This window comes from Theobroma cacao, chromosome 9 (assembly GCF_053813885.1).
Source record: "Theobroma cacao isolate CCN51 chromosome 9, ASM5381388v1, whole genome shotgun sequence".
Taxonomy (NCBI): domain Eukaryota; kingdom Viridiplantae; phylum Streptophyta; class Magnoliopsida; order Malvales; family Malvaceae; genus Theobroma; species Theobroma cacao.
In genome coordinates, this window is record NC_142647.1 from 33,898,080 (window position 1) to 33,903,830 (window position 5,751).

The 5,751-nt window shown below is 32.8% G+C and overlaps 1 long non-coding RNA gene across 1 annotated transcript; it reads right to left on the reverse strand.

Moving 5' to 3' along the window:
• Positions 1 to 3,028: 3,028 nt before the first annotated feature.
• Positions 3,029 to 5,267, reverse strand: LOC148760875 (uncharacterized). The gene is made up of 3 exons (XR_016028560.1): positions 4,999 to 5,267; positions 4,266 to 4,349; positions 3,029 to 3,397 (listed from the first exon to the last, which is right to left on the reverse strand). It is a non-coding gene; the product is annotated as an uncharacterized LOC148760875 (long non-coding RNA).
• Between the last annotated feature and the right edge of the window lie 484 nt (positions 5,268 to 5,751).

Consider the following 5,751-nt stretch of genomic DNA (forward strand, 5'->3'; position numbering starts at 1 on the left):
GGCTAACGAAGGGGAAAGGAGAACATAAAAGGGTTTTTATAGTGGCTTGGCCATCGTGGCGCTCTAACTTGGCACTACGATGTCGAAAGCCTTGTCCCCCAATTGACATAGCTCCAACTTTGGGCTTTAATGATAACTCTATTATACAGAGTTATTTTTAACACATTTTGGAGGCTTTAGTAGCTAAACATTTGAGTTTTAGGTTTAAATTCTAGCATTTTCGGTGTTTTTCTAATGTAAGTTAGATTACATGTTGAATATTTAAATTAAGCTTTTTTAGTTTAATTTTAATTTATTTTGTTTTAATTTACTTTAAAAAAAGTTGATGTCAATTTCTCTCATGGTTATGTGCAGGATATGTGATGAGCAAGGTGAAATTGAGGCATAATAGTATAAGTATGGTGAAGGTGTCACTCATACATGTTGCAGTAATTTAAAGATAACTTGAGAAGCAAAAGTCCAATTGATGTGATTTTTGATTCATTGGAAACCTAAGAGAATGAGCTACAAGTTTTATTTACCACTTTTCCCAGTTCAAACCAGATCGAGGTGAAAATCACATTCGAAGTTGATATACATATGAAATTCTGCACATAAGGCAGTATGGTGACTGAGGTTGCGGCTCTAAGTTCCTCATGGCCTCAATGCTAAAGAATCTATGACGGCAACATTGGGAGAACCATGATTGCAGTGCTAAGCTAGAACGGTGCACCATATAATTGGTCAAGAACACAAAGCCACGATAACAAAAAATGAGCACCACGGTGCTACTAAAGCTTGTCATGGAGCCAAGGTACTAAGAAGTCATGGCCGTGGTGCCACCCCATTTTCCAAAATTAAAAATTCTGACAAGAAATTAGAAAGTAGGTCATCTTGCACATATTTAAAAGCTTTTTGGAAAGCTTTCAAAGAGAGAGATAGCAGTAGCTTTTCTAGAGAATTGGAGCTATGATTCAATCAAGAATTCAAGAACAATTGAGAGAGATTCGTTTTTCTATCCTTTTATACTATTCTTATTTTCTTGTTTATAATTCGTGACTAAATTTCCTTGGATAGTGTTTTATTTAGATATTATGAACTAATTTGCTTATCTAGGATTATCGTGGATTTCAACATGTAGTCTAAATACTTGTTTTTCTGTTATATCACGAATGGGTATCATTTTGCTTATTCAAATATATTCTTAATGTCAAACCCTACTCTATAAAGTAATTACGGTGTCATTCACATACTCGATAGAATGTTTGTATATTGAGAAAGCCCGAGAAATTGACAAAAGACGATATTGCCCCTAGAAGTACAGTTAAGTCGATTAAACATCGAACAAGATAAAATCGAGATCTTAAAGATGAAATTGAGAATCTCACAGTCCAGGGATGACTCAAAATGGTAATTCAGAGTTCGAGGTCCGATTTGGACTCAATCCGAAAAATTGACCGGTTAGGGGCAAAATGGTCATTTTGCAATTTGAGGACAAAATGAAAATTTTTAGAAAAGATTTTCTTAGGCCCATTTGACATGTTTGAGTATGATATTAGTATTGAAGTACAATTGGAAGATTTAGCAGTGAAAAATATGAGTTTTCGGTATTTTTAGAGTATAGGGGCAAAATGGTAATTTTGCCACCCGAAATCAAACATTTAATTTTTGAAAGGATTTTGATCAAATTTAATTATTTGGAGTGTGAAATGAGTATGAGGAGTGAAAATTATGCATTATGGCAAATTTTCAATTTTTGGGGCAAAAATGTAATTTTTGAAAAGTGAGGGGGCAAAAGTGTAATTTTAAAAAATTTACTCCACCAAAACTTTGGAAAAATCTAAAAATTTCACTTAAGACTTGGATAAGTCAAAGGGAATGAGTGGTGGAAAAAGTAGGACAAGTGGATGGCTAGAAAAAAAAATGAATTAATAAAATATTCAAAATATGAATAAAATAATATTATTTCATTAAACTAATAAAAAGGCATAAAAAAATCAGCCCATAACCCATTCTTGTTCTTCAACATTCGGCCAAGCAAGAAACAAGAGAGAGAAAGGAGAAAATAAAACCCTAGCCAACAAATTTAAAGGGAAAATTAGTGGAAATTCAAAAATCAAGTGAAAAAAAGGTAACATTTCTTAAATTTATCTTGTGCTTTACCTTTCCCATGCATTTCCCATCATTTTTCATGGTTGAATCATGTGATTTGAGGATGATTTCAATTCTGGTCATATGGGTTTAGAGAGAGAAAGTTGTTAGATAAATTTGATTTTGAGCTATGTTAGTGTTTAGTGTTAGTTTAGCATGTTTATGAGTAAAACAACAAGCAATATATTTATTTTCTCCATAAATTTCTCTAGGCCGAATCTAGCCAATGGTATGTGAGGATGAGGTTGACTTTATTTTAAGAGAATTGGGTGAAAAAATGATGAATTATGAGGTTGAAAATTAAATGGGAATTTTCGATGCAATAAATTAAAATTTTTACCCATTAGGGGTAAAAGCATAATTTATAGTCCAGACTGATAAATTGGACCAAATTTACAGTCATTGAGGTATTGTGGATATGATTGGATAATTGAAATTGAAATGGATGGAATTGGAGTTGAATTGGGGATTTTAGGAATTTACACCGTGTATAGGGGAGTTAGGTCGGACACCACACTTAAGCGATTATCCAAACATTTCAAACCCTATCTAGTGCATACGCATGGATAAGAGCCTGAAATAATTTATGATAAATTGACACAATTTATTGAATTTTGTGTCATGGATTATGGATAGGTGGTGTGTCACGACCCGGAACTCCCCATCGAGCCCGTGACAACCGCCGCGAAGCCTCGACAAACATTCTTCACCCTGAATGTCGATCGAAACCTCGCAAGGCTCTCGTATCAGCTTTCGCACTTCCCCGGTGAGCAATAGTTATCAAATAATCAAAATACGAAGGATTACAAATCATTTCCAAATTATAACATAACATATTGTTTTTTTTTTTTTTTTTGCTCACAGGGGCATTTTCGCCATTTTTATCGAAAACCTCGAAACTTGCTAAAAATGTAGTAGGTAAGCCGAAAATATATATTTAATGATTAAAAAAAATTAAGTATCTAAAACGTTCATTTGAAGTGAAAATTTGACCATTTGAATATGATAAAAATATTCAATAAAATAAACTATTTTCTTGTAAAATAATTTTCATAAAACTATCGGTACATAATTCTTATAGCGTAAAAGATAATTATATTCATATATACTATAAAGCAAATAACCAAAGCATAAAATTTCTTTTACAGTGACACGTGGGCCCATATCTATCCAAAATGCATCGGAAGCTAGAAACCTACAGCTTTTACCGATTCGAGTCCAAATGAAGGTCCTTGTTCAAGTCAGCTAACTACGAAATTCCCTGAGCCTGAAATGTGAGGAAATGAGGGTGGTGAGATTATAAAATCCCAGTGAGTAAACAAATACCATCTAAACTATCTAAAGTCGAGTAAATGGAGACAATTAAAATAAATCATCATACTGTAATTTCATTACCATTCAACTCATTTCAACCATATAAAATCAATCCATAAAAATCGAGTAATCAACTTGGCTTATGAATTTCTTAAAACTTTGGCTAGTGCCAAAACTCATACTCGGTGATACCTTGCGCAGGGCATCTAACCGAGTCCGCCAAGGCTGTTAAAATTTTGTGTACACTTAAAATATATTTTTGTTTGAAAAAAATACAGTCGTTCCTTGGCGTTGGCTGAGTTCCCCTTCACGTGGTGGTTTGGCGTGAAGTGAACCCTAAGCTATACCCCAGGAGATACCCTACGCGCCTCTCCGTTCGAGGTAATAATATAATGGAGTTTACCGTGCCCCTCTAATAGGCTGGTCCACGGAACCCCCTCTGCAGTAAATAATTAATATATAATCCACCAATCAATAAAATTCATTCTAGCATGTCATGGCAATTTATCACAACCTAGCCTCTCAAGGCTGAATACACAGTATAAATAATTATAACACCAAAATCAGTTTAGCCATTCATGCTCATTTATTGTCATAAGCCATTCAATTCAGAACCATAAATTTGCAACACAAACTAGCAGTCTCCAATTACTCTATTTTCAAAACCAATATTCGATTTTTCAGAAAATTTATAAAATCATTTTATAAAATCACAATTTCCCTTAAAACATAACAATTTACCATTTAAACCCATTTTTCATAAAATCACATAGTTGTATAAAACTACTCTAGATAATTAAGACGATAATAAGTTTACTCACAATGTCTAAAATGTAGACTTTCGAAGCACTCTGTCTACTGGTCCTCGGATGTAATTTTCTTGCCTTTATTGGAGGACTCACCACCTTGACACAGTACAAAATCGAGAATTCACTAAGTTGGTACTAAATCAAAATTAAACTAATTTGGACTACCAATGCATGATATGGAATGCAAAAATGCACTGGTAACTATCTAAATCCGGTATTAGCCTAATTCGTCTTATCACCCGATTAAATTCCTAACGGGTTCGTTTAAACTCCAATTTAATTCTTTTCAGTTTCTATACCTCAATTGCACCCAAATTAACTTAATGTCCCTCAGTGTGATGCAAATTATCAGTCCCAATAGTAAATTACGAAAATACCCCTAGTGGGTAAAAATTCGTATTTTTGCTCCGAAAATTCCCATTATTTTTCTAGGCTCATAATTCATTATTCCTTAACCAATTCTCCTAGAATAAAATCAAACTCATCCTCACTCACTACATGGTAAATTCAGCCATTAATGGTTGGGGGAGAAAATAAATTCTTTTCTTGTTGTTTTGTTTCTAAATATGCTAAACTAACTAAAAACACTAACATAAATTAAAATCAAATAAATCCAACAACTTTCTCTCTCCTAACCCATTTTTTTCAGAATTGAATTCATCATGAAAACATGTAATTTAATCATGGAAAATAAAGAGAAATGCTTGGGAATAAGAAAACTCAAGCTTAATAGAAAAAATCTCACCTTTTTCACTTAATTTCCTTGAAAATTCACACTTTTTTCTTTGATTTTCTCTCTCTAGGGTTTTGTTTTCTCCTTTCTCTCTCTTGTTTCTTGCTTGGCCGAATGTTGAAGAAGAAGAATGGGTGGGCTGATTTTTTTTTATGCATTTTTATTGTTTAATGAAATAATATTATTTTATTCATATTTTAAATATTTTATGAATTCATTTCTTTTTTCTAGCCATCCACTTGTCCTATTTTCTTTCACCATGCATTCCCTTTGACTTATCCAAGTCTTAAGTGATATTTCCAGATTTTTCCAAAGTTTTGGTGGAGCAAATTTTTCAAAATTACACTTTTGCCCCTGAACTTTTCAAAAATTACATTTTTACCCCAAAAATTGAAAATTTTCCATAATGCATAATTTTCACTCCTCATACTCATTTCACACTCCAAATAATTAAATTTGATCAAAATCCTTTCAAAAAATTAAATTTTCGATTTCGAATGGTAAAATTACCATTTTACCCTTTTACTCCAAATTATACCGAAATTAAAATTTTTCACTTCTAAACCTCAAATCTTACTCCAATAAGTCAAATGGGGCCAAAAATCTTTTCTAAAAATTTCCATTTTGTTCCCAGGTGGCAAATGACCATTTTGCCCCTGGATAGCGAAAATTCCAATTTGACTCCAAATTGATCCTCGAACTCCGAATCACCATATTAACCCATTCTGGGACTTTAAAATTCTTAATTTCATTGTAAATTCTCTA